Source organism: Dasypus novemcinctus, chromosome 25 (genome assembly GCF_030445035.2).
Source record: "Dasypus novemcinctus isolate mDasNov1 chromosome 25, mDasNov1.1.hap2, whole genome shotgun sequence".
Taxonomy (NCBI): Eukaryota; Metazoa; Chordata; class Mammalia; order Cingulata; family Dasypodidae; genus Dasypus; species Dasypus novemcinctus.
In genome coordinates, this window is record NC_080697.1 from 38,906,146 (window position 1) to 38,924,760 (window position 18,615).

The 18,615-nt window shown below is 39.7% G+C and overlaps 1 non-coding gene across 1 annotated transcript in view; it reads right to left on the reverse strand.

Annotated features, from left to right (window-relative positions):
- Positions 1–18,615, reverse strand: part of LOC101445216 (SRY-box transcription factor 11) — a 129,338-nt gene that overhangs the window by 46,110 nt on the left and 64,613 nt on the right. The window contains exon 5 of the transcript XR_011647481.1: positions 12,653–12,774. This is a non-coding gene — a transcript (SRY-box transcription factor 11). The remainder of the gene's footprint in view (positions 1–12,652; positions 12,775–18,615) is intronic.

The window sequence follows — 18,615 nt, forward strand, 5'->3', positions numbered from 1 at the left end:
ATGTACTGTCTTCCACATTGAAAATTCTTTCCTCTGCCTCTTTGAGTCTGCTGTTATTTCCTGAGTGTGTATTTTTGATTTCTTGAATTGTGCAGTTCATCACCATCATATCTGTTATCTTTTTGTGTATGAGTGCAATTTCTTCTGTATTCTCTCCAAGTGTTTTCTTCATATTCTTAATCTCTTCCTTTACTTAATCAAATTGATAGCTAATATACATTTTGAGAGCTTTTATTATTTGTTCGATGTTCTGTTACTTTTCCTGATTTTCAGTTTGTTTATTGGATTGGGGCATGTTTCCTGATCATTAGTTTGGTTTGCAGGTTTTTGTTGCTGTCTGGTCATCATTTTATATTGACAGGTTTAATCAGTTGCTTTGCTTCTTTGTCTAGTTTGGGGTTTAATTAGTTGTTTTTGCATGCATGTTAAGTCTTCTCTTTGTCACTTTGTTCTTTTTATTGTATTTCCTTGTTGTTGGATAAGTTCACTTAAAGGAAAATAGTAGGGCCAGAGAAAGCAAAAGGAGTAAGAAAAGAAAATGAATAATAGTGGTATTGACAGTAAATATTAACAGAAGAACCATGTTAGATCTAGGAGAATGGATATTAGACTCATGTTAGCTCTGTAGAGTTATAATAGAAAGAAAAGTAGAGTACCTATAATGAGACAGTAAACTGAAAATGGGGAGGAATATAGTGTGCATTAAAAAGGCCAGTGTGTTCAGGAGAGAGGGAAAGAGGAAAGAAAGGACAATAATATAAAAAGTGAATATGAAACAGAAAACAGAGCAAAAGTATTAGAAATTAAAAGTCAGAAAAATTGGGGGCCAAACAAAGAGAGGTGTAATGTAAGAGAAACAATAAATGATGGAGGATAGAAAGATGTAGAGGAAATGGGATAGTGTTGGTGGCCAAAATTAATACACACAGAAAGAGGAAATGGAGGATGAGGAATACAGCAATTGTGAAGTGCTCCCTGCAGCACCTAATATAAAAAAAATAAAAAAGAAGAGAAAGAAAGAAAGAAAGAAAGAAAGAAAGAAAGAAAGAAAGAAAGAAAGAAAGAAAGAGAAAGAAAGAAAGAAAGAAAGAAAGAAAAGGGACAAAAGGATGGGGAAGCAAGCAAGAAAAATAAAAAGAGAGGGACGAAAAAGAAAAAGAGAGGGGAAAAAAGAAAGAAAAAAGGGCCTTGTGGGGATAAAGAGGAAGGAAAAACAAGAAGACAAACCAACAAAATACCAGACAAGATTTCAAGCAAGGAATACTCTTGGCAGTTAAATAAAACACTTTAGGAATCTGACATTCCCCCTTTCTCCCTTCCTCACTTTCCTCTCTTCCAGGGCAGCAGGACAGCTGCCTGAGAACTCTGGTAGGAGATTCAAGTGGCTCCTTGTTGAACCAGCCCAGCACAGTAAACAATGACTCTTAATTTCCAGAGAGAGAGCACCCACACCTCACCAGGAACCCCAAGTGTGCTACTGGAATCTTGGAAAGCACCTCCTACAGTCCCTCTCCCTTAGGTGTGTTACAAGAGGGCTAGTTGATTTTCTGACTCCACCTTCTCCAGACCAAGTTTCCTATCCCAGGGTGTTTAGGTAAATTGGGCTTTCTCAGCACATATGCCACTTCTTTCTTCCAGGCTCTCCCCAAGTTACCTGGTATGCTCCTTCAAGTGCAAAAAGAAAACACAAAGGGTCGGGGGAAGGGACCAGAAAATTGAACCCGCACTCATTTGGCCTCTCTGGACCTCCCACCGAATCCTTCCCATTCACGGAGTCAGTCCAAAACTGGAGGGCTAGGGTAATCCTGGACCTCTGGGCATGCTGGATTTGGGAAAGGGAAGTCCAGGACACTGCAGACTCAGGGTATGTAGGTCTGTGGGACATGTGCTATGGGGACTTAGGGGACACTGACCTGGGGACCATGCATCTGGCGATCACTGAGCTTGGGGATGCCGCTGCACAAACAACAGTTTTCAGGGAACACTGAGGCCACCAGCCCTAGGGGAAAGGGTCCCGCCTCCCCACAACTTCTGACCTCTGTGCTAGTAACCCACAATTCTACCTTTAGCAAGCACTACTTTTGTCACGGTCTCTCCAAATTGACGTCCATACACCTCCTGCCTTGCAAGACCCCAAAACAGCCCACTCTGGCAAGATTCCAACCCTACTTGGCTGTTTCTTTGCAGGAGAGATTGTGAGGTGCACTCACTCAGATGCCATCTTGCTACCACCCCCCCTCGAAATATACTTTTGTAGAAGACTTTTTCTATGGTCAAAGCACTTAACTCTTTCTGGTGAATCCTCAATTAAGTTTCTCTGAACCCTCCTTTTCCTCCAGGCACCTGTATTTTAACCCTGGATGCACTGAAAGTAAAGGGAAATAAAAATTAAAGTAATATCAACAGCGATAAGGGACACAGGATTTAATTATGGGGCTATATAAGATCCTGTCCTTATGTTGATTCTATATTTGTTGCTTTAAGTGAGAAATATATGAACTGTACCTGCCTATTCAGTTCTCAGATAGGAGATTTATAAGAAGAATCTGTGAACCTGTTTTCTCCCTTACCATGTAGGGATCACAATTCTTGTGCAACCGATTTCTGAGAATTGCTTGAATTAAACTGACACAATAGAATATTGTGGTTAATAATGCAAATACAAGAAAGTTCCCCTATTACAAGGTATTACGAATATGGTGATACATGGCAAAAATACAATTAATGTAAGTTATAGACTAAGGTTTACAATATTGCAATATTTTCATAGCTAAAGCAAAGAAGATACTCTATCAATGACAAAGGTCAAAAAAGAATATGGGATTTAGTTTTATGAATATGATCAAGCATTTTTTTTTCATTTTCTTCATTAGCAAGGAGACCTTGGTCATGTCATTTAACTAATCTGTACTCATTTATTATTCATCGTTTTGAACACTGGAGAAACAATTGAGTATGTTTTTAGGATTAAATAAAATAAATGTGCCTGGGCAAGATTTTTTGAAGTGACGCTTCCATAATTTGTTAAGCTGCCTTTTATCTGTTATTTTATTTTCTGAAGTTGAAATAAGGTGTATTTCAAAAAATAAAATAAAAATAAAATGATGCCATTAAATCTTAGCTTAATATAAGTTGAGAGATGCTACACAAATGTTGAAAATCATCATTATTAAAAGTAAACTATAGTCCCTTAACCCATGCCTTTTTAAATAAAATGTGGGCCTACAATCTATATTTTTCTGACAAGGGGCCATGCTGAAGTTCCTTTGACTCCTACAACCTTCACACGCAGAACAAAGTTACTTTCAAGACACCTTTAAGGCTCACCTGTGAGCCAAAACGTAATGACGAGAGGTCAACCTAGAAAGCATGGAGGAAGGCATCTCTCAAATGGAGTGATTTCCAGCTCTGCAGCCCACCACACTGATTCACAAAGCATGGTCCTCGAGCAGCTGCACTGGCCTCACCTGCGTCCTTGTAAGGAATGCGGAATCTCAGGCCCCTCCCCAGACTTACTGAGTCAGAGTCTTTGGGGGCGGGACCGGCAAACCGTGGATGCCCTGGGAGGTTGCCATGTGCCTTGAAGTTTGAGAAACATTCCCCCATAAAAATCCAAGCCTCAAAGGCCCGGGTCAAACATAGGAGAGATGTGGTCTTGGACTCTGGGAGCTGCACTGTCCACTTCAGGACGTCAGGATGGGTTGGGACTTTTTGATTCCTAATTCTGGGTATTTTCTAATAGACTAGCCTGTCCCCAAATAATCTTTCAAAGGAGAAATAAAAAATACCTGTTAAGACGGTTGCAGTATAAGATATTTATGGTGCAAGATCGGATACTGGATTCTAATGAATTCTGGTTCTTTCACCAACCAACAGTGTGTGAGTGTGTATGTGAGTGAGAGAGTGAGAGAGCTAGAGAGAGAGGAAGGAGAGAGAGAGAGAGAGACAGAGAGAGAGAGAAGAGAGTTGTATATGGATACAGTATTTAGAGAGATTGCAAATGTTCAGATTTTTGATTCATCGTGGTGAATCCTGTAGGACCTGTCTATCAGTTATCTGGAAGTACCAGATTACTTGGGCCACCCAGATCTCTAGTATTCACCTCTCTACTCCAGATATATGCTTTTAGTGAATGTGTCTTTTAATATTGGGCTGAACATCTGCTCCAGCTCACCCCCACCTCCTCCATCAGGACGCATGGAAGGCAGCTGGTACCATCCCTCCTAAGTCCACATTTTCAAAGAAAGAATTCTTCACAATTATCTCACCAACTCTTTTTCCAGATACCTATGAGCTCTGGGGTTGCACCTGTGCCTTTCCTGTATTGAGCTGCACCTGTGCCTTCCTTGTGTTGACTCATGGATAATGTTGTGTGAGTCCCCAGCTTTTCCTGGAAACTCATTTGTGTCTTCGGTGACACATTTAAAGGAACTTTCACCACTAGGTAATTGCTCAACTTTCACAGCAGGCTTATCTCCCACATGATAAGCATTTTTTATGTATATACTGACAGGAGCATGTAGTGAAAGAATTCCAAACATTGCTTTTTCTTGTTTCATGGAAAGCATATGGTCAACTCATTTATGTTATAAGTAGTAGAATCGCCAATTTTGACATTCCAGCCTTTTTTTAAAATTAAAGCATGGTCATTTCTCAAATCATGTCTTTGCTCTCTATTCATTTCTTTTATCAAGATCAATAGTGAACTTTCTTTAGTGCAGAATTTTCCATAAATGTTTTGGTAACTTCACCAGAATCTTATCAACATGTTCAAATGCAGAGTGTCCAGGTTCACTCACCAGCTAAGTGGCTTTTTCTGAAACTCAATTTCGACAAGATTCAAATTTACAAATAGAAAAATCCAGCATTCACCCATTGAAGAAATACATAGCATCTGCTACGTGTAGGGAGAACTAGGAAGACAAATTTCTATATGTTATGAACTATTGGTATACTTGGAAATAATGGAGGCTGAAAACGTTAAAGCTAATCATCTTAGATTCGCATAGCACTTTAGCATTTCATATTCCTTTTCCAATTATCTTTCATCTGAAAAGAGTTATTTTCTTTGATACAAGAAGAGACCAAATAATGTGCCCTTCTACTAAATTAGGACTTCAATATAATCCTTTATCATCAAATTTCTGTCTTTCTACGACATTACAGATAATTATTAAATACCTATTGTTCACTCTTTCCTTCTAGTCTTTGTGTGCAATCATTTCTCCCTGAAACTAGATGGTAACCTCCTGAAGCCTAGACGTTGTGGTTTTTTTAGGAGGCACCAGGGATTGAACCCAGGACCTCCTGCATGGGAGCAGGCAGCGCTCAAACCACTTGAGCTACATCCGCTCCCCATCTGCCCTATTAGTTAATTGGTCCTTTCTGCTCTCTTCCGTCTTCCATTCCTGTGCCTGTGCCAGTTAGGCACGCTGGATTCTTACTGAGGAAGGATAAGGTGGGAAAATGACGGGCACTGGATTCAGGAAAATCTAGGCTCGACTCTCAGCTCTTGAAGGATCGTATATCTCTGAGCCTCGGCTTCCTCGCAGCATAAATGGGGGATAAGAATGCTCACCTGGAAAAGCCGTACCACAAGCTGGGGGTGCTAGCCCGGGGCGCGGGGTACACAGCCCCGCCCCCCCCCCCCCCCCCGGACCCCCTTCTCCCAGCTGCGCCTGCTCCAGGCATCTGCCGAGAGCGAGGTGTGTTCTGCAGCCGCTGCCGGCACGCGCCGCTGTCTGGGCTCCTCTCCAAACTGCTGACTCGGGAGAGTTTGAACCCCAACTTCCCAAGACAACCCACTGGCACCCTTCCCTAGGCCGTGCCGTCGGGTGCTGCATGGGGACTGCCACCTGGCATAAAACCTTGCTGGGGACCTCCTCCATAGCCACTGGAGGAGGGTTCCTGAACCCGGGGGCTGGAGAGGGGCGCGTACATCCTGCAATGGCCCCAGCAGAGTAAGGTTTGGGCCCTGGGCTGCGAGCTTAGGTACCCAATCTGGGATGCACCTCATTCAGGCGCCCCCCTTCGGATCTCGATGGGGGACCTCAGGTAAGAAGCAGAGGTCTCCTTTCCCGACTACCTGAAAGGCCTACCTGTGGGACACATTTGAACCAGTATTCAAATGGACTTGGCCCAAACAAGAAAAGTGACATCTGGCATCTCAAGATTACTTAAGAATATGATCATCTCTCCTTGTCAGTTTCAGCCACATTTTAGCACTTAACTGTTAATATAAAACGAATGAGCGCTACCTCTACAAAACAGGAAAATATCTGAATGAATATGACAGAGTTTGGCCGTTCGGTCAGTTCCTTGGCCAGACACCAAGCTGTGCCCAACACATCCAGAGAGCCACAACTGCATTTTCTTTTTTTTAACTTTACAAAAACAGTGTGACACCATCATAGCAATTTCACATCTTATTGAAATCTAACATGATTTATTTTAATGAGATTTTTTTCTTCTATGAAAATATTCCCAACCTCCTTTAAAGGATCTCAAATAATTCAAAATAGTGGAATGATATCCCAAGTCCTTATAATTTTGCATACCCTGTAATCATCAAAGCTGAATAATGTGGCTCTATTAAAACTTCCCTAACCTGGCTCAATAAATCAGTGAATTTTGAATAAAAGTTTCTTTTTTCCACTCAAAAAAGACATAAATAAATACATGAAAGAATGCTTACCCAACGGGGTTATTTTCAGGATCGCATTAGGATTTCTGTATTTACATGGAGCCTGGTACATTGGAAGGACTCTGTACATGTTCACATCTGTCCACCTTGCTGAGTCCCAATGTTTCACAGATGTCTACTGATCTCTAATTCACTTTCTAACTCATGCCTGGAGGATAGTTACCAACACACTCCAAGTACTGCCACCACAGCAAGCCTCAGGTAACTGGTATGCAAAGTCTGTGTCTTGACTCATTGCACGAATTCCAGATAAGAAAAAATTAATTAAAATTAATGCCATTTGAGTCAGTTCAAGAGTCTCAAGACACCTTCTGCCTTTTGTAGAGAAAATGGAGGAATCCCAACTGTGGAATTATCCTAAAATTCTTAACCCAAGCCCACTCTTCCTCAAAAATGGTTTGTGAAAAAATATAAGCATAAAAATGCTTTTATATTTATGTAAAAGATATCAGTAATCATGATAGGAGAGGTCATAATAATTTCTCCCTTGTAGCTGAAGTTTTGCAAAATTTTAGAGATGCTTGGGGTTAATCTATGGGGTAGAAATTAGACCAAAGGTCAAACATTGTACACAGGAGGTATATTTTAGCTTGATGTAAAAAAGACTGTCAAGAAGAGGCATCCATTCGTGGATTACACTGCTTTGGCAAATAATGAGATCTCTGTTTACAGACACTATACAAGGAGATAATGGTTGCCTTTCTGTCAAGAATGAATGCTACAGAAGATCAATGATATCTAAATTCTGCAAATATTTTAAATTAAATATTTTAAATAATTGCATGTGGTATTAAGTTACCTCCAAAAGCCATTATCATAAAAATGAGATTTTAATTTGTATAATTTTTACTGTCATTATCATTATTATTGTTCTGATGGACTAATAATTCTGGAAATAGCAGTTCCAGTTCTCTGGCCTTTAGTAAAGTGTAGCTCAGAGAGACTTTGCAGGTGTGTGCTGGAGTGGGAAGAGTTTGCAACCTCTAGGACCCTCCCGAATCTCTGACTGACAATAGGCACTTGGATTTCCTTCCCTGGGAAAACGCTTTGTACATTTTGAGGGTCCAAACAAAGGTGAAGTAATACAGGCAGAGAGAAATAGCTTTTTGTTTTCATGATCACAACTATTTACTCAGTCATTTTCTCTCACTTATTTTATAAAGGAAAAAAAAAACACATTTCCTGCATAACATTTGCCCCTGTTTCCACATTTCCCACCACAATGAGGTTGTTTGTTTGTTTTAAAAGAAACTCATTCTAACAGAGGCTTTTCTAAGTGGAATATGCATTGCTGTTCCCTAGATAAACAAACACAGGGCTACGTGAAGGCTCCTGTGGGATGGGGGAGGGGGAAATAGTCAGGATTTTGTCTTTGGTGCTCACTGCATTATCTTCAATCCCATAGTCCTTTATCTCAGTCCCCCCCAACCCCCCAGCTCTTGATTGCCCCAAAACCTCCAAATCCACAGACCAGTTGAGTTGAGGTTGCGTGATGAGCTGTACTCCTCTCTCCTCATGCCTTCATCCTTATTGCTTCTTCTGCATCCACTCTTGTCTCACATGAATTTACCAAGGTCACTATGACCTCCTGACTTTTCAGTTCTTATTTTTCTGGACCTCTCTGTTGTTACTGACACAGTTAACCATTTCCTTCTTCCAGGAGTTCCTTTGGTTTTTCTTGGAACATTTCATTGGTTCTTATCTTCATGAAGCAGTTTCATAAATAACATTGTTCCAAGATTCACACTTATAATTCTCTCTTTTCTTCTTGTACCATCTTCTCACACATTCTTGATGTCAACAACCTTTAAATATTTATTTTCAGGGAAGAGGAAATTGCACCTACCACCATTACTATCAGTCACCTAAGCCCCACTGGTTTACTCATCAGCTCTTCAGGATGACCTTAAGGCAACCCAAACTGAGTCCCTCCATGCCTTTCTTTAAATGGTTCCCTCTGTTCCTATTTCAAACACCCTTCTTCCCATCTCCCCTAAACTCCCACAACTTCCAACCCTCCTTCCAAGTCTCAACTCTGGCTTCTCCTACGTGATGCCATCCATATTCCACATCCCCCAGGCAGCCTGAAGCATCTCATACATACTTCCATCCGTTTTAGTAATTACTCTGTTTACCTGTCTTTTCTGATAGATGATGAGCTCCTGCAAGACAGGAGCTGTGTTTTACTAAGTACTGCATCCCTTCACCCAACACCATGCTTGGATAATTTTGGTTTTTAGAAATATTTTAGAAAGGAGGTAGATGTATCAAACTTTTGTTAAAGCTCTTGACAAATTCTCATTAAAATCCCCAAGCAACAACACAAGGGAAAAACTGCTAGTAACACTGAAACCACATGGCAACCATTCTGCAAAGATATCTATAATCTAGACAAGTTTATTTCAATTCAGAGACCAATAGGACTTAATAGGGAAGAAACCAGTTGATGTCTTACTCAAGCCTTGTGAAACAGATAAAACTTACCCTTCTGAAAATACTAGGAAAACACTTCATTCTTCCTCCACATTTTTCTTTCTGGTCAGATGCTCAAACCAAGAAGAAAAATTTGCAGCCAATTCTCTATTGAATAAATGCACTATTTTTTCATAGCCTGAGCACTGAGCCTATAACACACACATGACATTCATAACACAATTTTTTTTACATTCACTCAGAGACTACAAGTTCTTAAAAAACAGAAGTCAAGAAGCATGGAGAGGAGAAGCTGTGATGGCTTATTGTGTCTTAGAAGATGATTTACATGTTGTAAAACATTTGTGTTTGTTTAAAGACAAAGAAAGGAAGGAAAAGAACAGGACAGCAAAAGGTTAACATTGGTTTTCTGTGAGAGTGAGGTCTTTCTCCTTTTTGCTCATTTGTGTATTTTGACAACTGTCTTTAAGGAGCCTTATCTTAGTCGAAAATCAGAGAAAATGTATTTTTTAATATTTATAGATCAACAGAAGGCTGATGAAAGACCAAAAAAAAAAAAGTTCTTATTCAAATTTGAAACTTGAAAACCAAGATCTTTTCAATATGATTCTCACTTGGAGACACATGAAAATCTTTCTCTGATTTCCAATTCTGATTCTCCTTCCTACAAATAAATATAAACTGCCCACCACTGCCTGTCATTCCAAGAAGATAAGATTTACTGTAGGGGTGGGGAAGAAAAAATGTCGGGAGATATTGATTGCAATTAACTTTGCCACTGATTGCTGTGTGACTCCAGGTGAGCCACTGCTATTTAGCAAATGGGGTGAGCCTCTCAAAGATTAATGAAGGCTGTCAATATGCTAGTGGACTAGGACCCAGAGGGTCACATAACTCCATTTTTCCCACTTTGAAAGTGAAATTATCAGGGAAACTGGGAGAGACATTATGAGAATAAAGAAAGTGATCAATGCCACTGATCATATTCCCATCCCTAATCACCTTGGCTGAGCACAGAAAACAAAACAAAGCTCCTTGTATTGACGTGCTAAAGTGCATGGTCTGGATGCCTCATGCAATTAGATATAATTGCAAGATTCTGTTTGCTTCCTGCTTGATGCTCTTATTTCTGGCTCCAGTTGATGGTTGGTGGAGGCGTGGGTTGCCCTCTTCCACTGTACTCCCTTTACTAAATGCTTTTGTACAGATTTCATGGTGCTGAAGAAAGAAACTGATGTGAATCACAAGAAAGAGGTACCTGAGTAGGGTGCTCCCAAGTCCCTTTATATTATACTAGGCATGTGCACAGCAAGGAGTATAGTTTGGTCACGTCAGGACAGACTGAACAGAAACCATTTCTCCTGGGAATCAGGACTCAAACAGAGATAGGAGATAACCTTGTGTGCCTCTTCCTCAACGTTTCTTCATCACTCTTGGCAACAAACATCTCCCTATTGATTAGCTCATGTGAAAGGCTACCAAGATAAGTACAATTCTTTGAGCTGATTAAAGAATGCAAGAAATCAAGATAGTAGTGTCAAGGATGGAATTAAAAATGCATTACCACTTTACTCATGCAGAGTAATATTGCAGCAGAAAATCTCAGGAAGAAAAGGAGTTTGGGGCAGGTTGATGAATTCATCTTAACCTTAGTGTGAGCATCCAAATCTCCCATAACGGGCTTTTGTAGCAGGGAATGCAGGTTCCCCTAAATCAATATGTTTTCTCAGGGACCATGGTGCTCTCATAAATCATCATTTGCACGACATATTTGTTCTAATAAATCTACCTTGAAGAGAGGGAGAGAAAGGAAACTGGTTAACAATAAACCACAGTTCTAAGCTATAGGGAGAATAACATAAAACCTGGGTTTCTATGGACACAAAAATTTGTATCATATCCCTTCAGTGGCTGCAGTCAAATTAATGTGTTTTCTCCCCTGGGTGTCTGTGGACGCATTTCAGCATAGAATGAATCTAGTGGAATGTAACTTCCTTTTGGAAGAAGGGGCACCATGAGTTGTTCACGTGAGGGAAACCAGTAGAAAGCAAAGCCGTGACAGAGCCAATTGTAAGTTCATTTGTCTTGGATTCTTCTCAAATACTTTTCCGAAAAGGATAAAAATGGAGTAAGTTTATTTTGTGGTTTGGATTGAAAAGGAAGCAGCAGATTACTGAACAAACGAAAAATTTCCTTTTGAACCTCAACTGAAGGCTCAATAACCAGGAACTTTCCTAACATTTCAACATTAAGTTAAGAAGCCAGATGGTTCTGACAACTGAGTGTGACATTCAAAACTTCTTCATAGTTCACTAACCTTATTTGCTGTTTTGTAGATTAAATTGTTTTATCCTTTCATGCAAAATATCACACCTCAAATGTAAAGAAGTTATTGAAAATGACAATGAAAAAGGATAGCTACGGACTCAGACAGACTTAGCTTAGAATTCTTTTACCATCCTGTATTACATGGGCACATGAGTTTCCTGTCCTCTGTAATAGGAATAATAATGATCACATCAGAAGATTATTGGAATGGGGAAGCAGACTTGGCCCAGTAGATAGGGCATCCATCTACCACATGGGAGGTCCATGGTTCAAACCCCGGGCCTCCTTGACCCATGTGGAGCTGGCCTATGTGCAGTGCTGATGTGCGCAAGGAGTGCCCTGCCACGCAGGGGTGTCCCCCGTGTAGGGGAGCCCCACATGCAAGGAGTGTGCCCGGTAAGGAGAACTGCCCCGCACGAAAGGAAATGCAACCTGCCCAGGAATGCCACTGCACACACAGAGAGCTGACGCAACAAAAAGAAAAGAAACATAGATTCCCGGTGCTGCTGATAAGGATAGAAGTGGGGGAGAGGGAGAGAAATTAAAAAGAAAATCTAAAAAAAAAAAAAAAAGATTATTGGAAGGAATAAATAATATATCCTAATTTTTAAAATTCACATGACAACTCATAGCCTAGAAACAGATATGTAGCATATCAATAACGTTCATTTTTCTTTTCACCTTTTAACCAAAAACCATAGAGTTGTAAGGGACCTGAGGAATCACCTAGGCCACCGTCTCTCCTTTTGCACGGATAAACTAGAACTCAGAAACTTTGGAGGACTGCTTGAGCTAAATCAACTAGTTAATAACAGAGAGTCTAAGATAAAAAAACTCAGAATTTCTAATTTAAGCTTTCTTCCCACATCAAATCTTTCCTGTCAAGAGAGGTTGTTTTTGGTGTTTTTTGTTTTCTTTCTGTTTACCCAAATAAAACTTGTATATGGCTCAACATGTGAAAATTGCAAAATAAAACATAAAGGCACTTGAGAATACAACTGCTATAATGAAATATAAATAACATGTAAAAATAACAACAATCACCCTTAACACCCATACCCAGAAATAATTACTATTAGTGCTTTGGTATGGGAATTTGGGGATCATCCACACTGGTTTTAAGAGGATATATGAGAAAGAAATGGCCTTCTTCACATGCAATCAAAGAACGAAATGAATGTCCTTTACCCTTTTCAGATGATGGGTGTCCTCTCTTATATCATCTCCTTCTGACAAGGCAGCTCTTAAAAATGATTATCTTATTTTCACATGTGAACACAAAAGCAGCTGTTTCCAGCATTTTCTTCTCCCTATAGACAGACATAGAGCAAAGGTCATTTTTGGCTAAATGTCCCACTAGCCAGACTCTGCTAAATTTGGAATTAATAAAGTTTTTTAAACTGAAATATTGTTTTATTACATGGTGGAAAATATGCATTGAAACAATTGCCCAAATGTTTAAATTGTTTGGCCTTATAAAAAGCCAAGTTTAAAACAAGAATGTTTGGCAAGAAGGGCTCTCCTGATAAAAAGCATGTGCTGAAAAGAAAACAAAAATATAGTCGGAGTCCATGCTTTCCCTCAGAGTTGGTGGACAAATAATTTACCTTGATCTATATTATAAACCAAAACCATTTATTGCAATGTTTACCTTAACAAAAACTTGTCCTCATTTTAGAAACTTACGGAATCAAATCAAACAATTACATGTAACCATATCTTTGCATGTATATGCACAAACATACAAACATTATATGTAGGTGTATATACAGATAAAGCAATACCAATGCTTTAAGTGTATGTGTTGTATGGTTGTGTACTGAGACACAAAGTACTACATATTGCATAATTCCATTTACTTAATATGTAAATGTAAATCAATTTATAAAGATGAAATTAGATTACTGTTTTTTGTTTATTATTATTATTGAAATAATAAAAATGCTCTAATAATGATTGAAATGATGAATGCACAACTATGTGCATTATGTCAAATACCACTGATTGTATACTTTGGATGAAATGTATGCTTTACTAATATGTATCAATAAAATTGGCTTGTTAAAACTGCTTTTCTTTGGAGGGGGGGATTAAATTTTTATTTCCAAGGCTTTGATAGCTTCAATATCCAGGTTGTGGCCAAATCAGGACATGCATAAATTACCTTCCAATATATTAGACTCCCAAAGATACCAAAAAGAACGGCAAAATTAACACTTTCTTTACAGGAAAGGTATGATACAAATAATATAAAATTAAAAGGCAAAAAACAGTGACACTGGTTTCCTAGATACTGTGACTCTTTACTACTAGGGTCGCCAAAGCCAGGCTGCAGAGCAGCAGCGGGCAGCAGGCCCCCGCGCTGGCTCTGGAGAATTGGTGCCATCCACCCACAATGCCGCTCTGGCCTTGGATATACCGCACACTAAGCAACACAGCTAGAGCTCTGGAAATAGTAAACAGCAGAGTGATTTCCAGGGGGAAATTTTTAAATAAGATGCACATGGACCGGGCCATAGAATGTTTGCCAAGTTAAATTTGGTACATAATTGTTAGTGACAGCAAGAGGGAGAGAGATGGAGAAAAAAAGATGTTGTTAATTGATTCTGAATCAAAAGAAGATGGCACTGAAAACTTTCTGTAGCTAAAGAGGCCAAGGGAAATGGAGATTCTCCAAAAAAGTTGACACTTATACCAGCCACTATGCATGTATGAATTAAGTGCAATATCTATAATCCTCACAAAAATCCCAAAAGGTTGCTCTTTTATCTTTATTGTCCAAGCGGGGTAAAAACTTAAAGAGACAACACAGTGACACACAACTAGACATTAAACCCAGGTCCATGTAATTTCAAATAATTCTCTCTTTTCCCCCCACTGTCCTTCTCTTTCCCTCTTCCACCCAATAAAGGGTAAGCCCAAAGCACTTAGTCTAACAGGGGTTGGGAAGTGAAGAAAATTCATTGAATCCTATAGGAGGTGCCAAAATAAGCCTTTATCTATAGGCACTTCTTGGAATAATCTACAATTTCAAAAGAGTATTGGAAGGAAAATCATGCACCAAAGGAGAATCATTTTTTTTTTCCTAACCTCATTCCTTTTTCCATTAAATATTTTTTATTATCTTTTTTTTACATACATAAATCATACAAAATGTTACATTAAAAAATACGAGGTTCCCATATACCCCACTCCCCACACCCCCCACTCCTCCCACATCGACAACTTCTTTCATCAGTGTGGTACATTCATTGCATTTGATGAGTACATTTTGGAGCACTGCTGCACAGCATGCATTATAGCTTATGTTGTAGTTTACACTCTCTCCCAGTTCATTCTGTGGGTTTGGGTGAGATATATAGTATCCTGCATAAGTCCCTGGAATATCATTGAGGACAACTCCAAGTCCCGAAAATGCCTAATATCACACCTCTTTTTCCCTCTCCCTGCCCGTGATCCTGTGGCCACTCTCTCCACATCAATGATATAATTTCTTCCACTACTAGAGTCACGCTACTTTTATAGTAGAATATCAGTAAGTCCACTCTAATCCATATTTTATTCCTCCTTCCCGAGGACAGTGAGATGGTAATGTCCACTCCACCTCTAAATCAAGAGGGGAATTAGATCCCACTTGGCTGATAGATGGAATTCTCCTGCTTGCAGCTGTAGACTCTCTGGGTTCCCTGGTGTGGTGGTTGACCATCCTCACCTCCCTGTTAGCTGACCTGGATAAGTCCAATGAACTGGAGAGCAGGTGTTGCAACTCTGCTGAGGCTCAGGGCCCAGCTGGCACATAGACAGACCAGAGATTCAAGTAGGAGAATCAATTTTTAACGTCTCTCTCCTCTATATAACAAAAGTTATTTTCACTGCTAGTCATGTAATTCTCAGTAATAAATTTCTTGGTGTACTCTTTTCTTTCAAAACAACAAGTTAGGGAAAAAATAATTTTAATTTTAAAGATATACAAATTTAGTAAATGGCATTACAAATGAACTAAAATTTGCACTTAGCCAAACAAAAATATTACACCTCTCAGTTCGCACCCTGTCTTACTGTTTTAAATTTTAAACACAAATAGAACTTCCAAATGCTTGCACAGAATGACAGAACTGCAAGAACTTGAGTTCTGTTTCTTCATCTTTCCAAACTCTGATACCTTCTAAATTTAAATCTAAATCTTGTGTTTAAACATGGGAATATATAGTACCCCAGGTGTTAGTGACCCCAACTGTGCCTGAGGGCGTTCAAAGGATTGCAAGCAGTTGAACTTACCCTTAAAATAAAAGCGTGAAGGCAGAGCCAAGAGTAGGACCTACAAGCTCTAAGTCATTGTGCTGGCAGTGCATGGTCTTGTATACTTCTGCACCCCAAGCATCCCCCCTTTTGGGGGGAGAAGGTTATTTTTCCTGCCACCAATAGATACTAAGGATAAATAGCGTTTCTTTGCAATTCCCAACACTTAACCAGTCTCCCTATTTGGGGAGAAGACAGGTCTCTTGATATGATCTGTGGTTATCAAATAGATATGGTTGATGTGATGGCCTCAGGCTCCACAGCCAGTGTTTAGAGGAGACGACGTAGAAACTCTAGGCTGCCTGACTCCAAAACTTATGTACCTTGCCATCTAGAATTTGTGCAGGCACATTTTGGGAGACAGAGTGGAATACAAGGACTATGACTAATCTATGAAGAGACTTGTCTACTCAGTTTGGAAATTATCATTTAGGCGGTAATGGGGAAAGGGGCAGGCAGTGGAGTGGAAAGAATGGAAACCACTGCAGGTTCCTGACTAAGGGTAAGGTTTAAGAAAGATTAGAACAGCAGAGGGCTAGAGTGTAAACTGGAGGGAAAAACCTTTCACAAGATTTTCTAGGGAAAAAACATTACTTTTCTTTAAAGAAAGATGAATATTACTTCAATAGCCAGGTATTCATGTGAGGCAACCAACAACATCATACAATACCTTCCATGCCAAATTGGAGTTTTACTCATGCCTGACTTTCTGTGAGTTGCTGACTCTTGTTTGCTGAAAAATAAATGCCTCTTATTTCCATGGAATGTTTTTTCCCCAACTGACATACCTAGAGCTCCTTTCTCCAGCTGGAGTAGGCATTCTGCCAGTTTTGCCAGAAAGACATATCCATGCATGTTTTACTGGGCCTTTGGGGCAGCTTTATCCCATATTGCAAATGTGAAAGCCACATTTGGAGTGGTGTTTCCCTCACTATTTTATGCTGATGATTTTTCATTTCTACACTGTCTGTATTTGCCAAAAGGCTTCTTTTCTTAATTAGGGAAACAGGTTTAGGGAATAAAATTGCATGAACTAACAGAAAATAATTGCATCTCAGATGTAGGGTTTTAGGTAAATTGTCCACTGATCCCCTCTCTTTGGCTACTTACCTCCAGCAGCCCCTTGCCAATATGTATCCATTGGGAAGAATATTTTCAAAGGCAGCAGGTAATTAAGATGTTTTTGGCATAGAATAAAAGTTCCATGTGATTCTTGATTGTACAATGGATTTGAAAGCATCCCCATGTGGTCTAAGTATCATCAAAAACTGACAAACTTGAAAAGTTGGAATTGAAAAAAAAATCAGAATTTTTAAGTAGAAAGCAACCTTGGCAATTCATCTTAATGTCCTTACTTCACAGATGAGCAAACTGAGGCACAGAGAGGTTACCTGACTTGCCCAAAACTAGTTAGTGTCAGAAGAGAGAACAAAACCCAGACACATTGTATCTCAAGCTCAGTTATTTCCATACCGTTGTCTTATTTCACAGAAGAATAAAAGCTTTTATTTTATTTCACAGCTCAGGTTAAAAAAAAAGATTACTTGAATTTGCTTAAGCAAAAATACATTTAAATTATGAGCTTAATTATAACTATAAAATCACTACATAGTGTTCATACAATTCAACAGTATTAACATAATATTAAGCTAGTCCCACAATAAATAGAAATCAAATTAAAACTATGACATCAAAAGGGGGAAGGAGAAGGAATGAAGGACATAAAGTCATTTCTTTCATTCATTCACCTATTCATTTACTAAAAAAACATGGACTTTTCAGTTTTGTTTTTGTTAACGATGGTATAAGGACAACTAAAGGAGTTCTAACTCCATGTTTTAGCCAGGAAATGATAATCAAAAACAAAAGGTGTTTGATATACATAATAAACACCATGATGGTGGTATATATAATGAGCTACAAATACACAGTGAGAGAGAGAATATGTTCCGGCAATGTATCCCTAATAAAGAAATATTTGCGCTGGTTTTTCACCATTTCAAATCCATGATTCAAACACTCCATGGACACTTATTATATGCCAGGTGCTTTATTTGGATGATGAACAAAATATAGTCTCTGCCCTCAAGGAGTTTTCAGTCTTAATTGCGGGGGCAGAAACTTAAACATGACTTTCACATAAAGTATCTCCACAGAAGAGGGAGTGTGCAATGCAGCCCAAGGGTGTTCAAGAAATGCCTTCAGAGGAAGCGGACTTGGCCCAGTGGTTAGGGCGTCTGTCTACTACATGGGAGATCCAAGGTTCAAACCCCGGGCCTCCTTGACCCGTGTGGGGCTGGCCCATGTGCAGCGCTGATGCGCACAAGGAGTGCCGTGCCATGCAGGGGTGTCCCCCACGTAGGGGAGCCCCACGCGCAAGGAGTGCGCCCCATAAGGAGAGCTGCCCAGCACAAAAGAAAGTGCAGCCTGCCCAGGAATGGCGCCACACACACAGAGAGCTGACACAAGATGACACAACAAGAAGAAACATAGATTCCCATGCCACTGACAACAACAGAAGCAGACAAAGCCGATGACACAGCAAAAAGACACACAGAACAGACAACCGGGGCAAGGCTGGGGGAAGAGAAATAAATAAATCTTATTTTTTAAAAAAGAAAGAAAGAAATGCCTTCAGTAAAGAATAAGCCTCCCAAGAGTTGATGAAGAAGAAAGAGGTAGCTGATATGTTAATCTTCTAGAAGAAAAGTGAAAGGGCAAAATGCACTGCAAGAATTTCAGAAATTCTGGGACATCATTTCATTGGGAGGAGCAATGAGCAACAAGCCTAGTTCAGTGGGCAGAGGCTAGGGAATGGGAAGCTTCCTTAGGACAATGAGGACACACTGAGA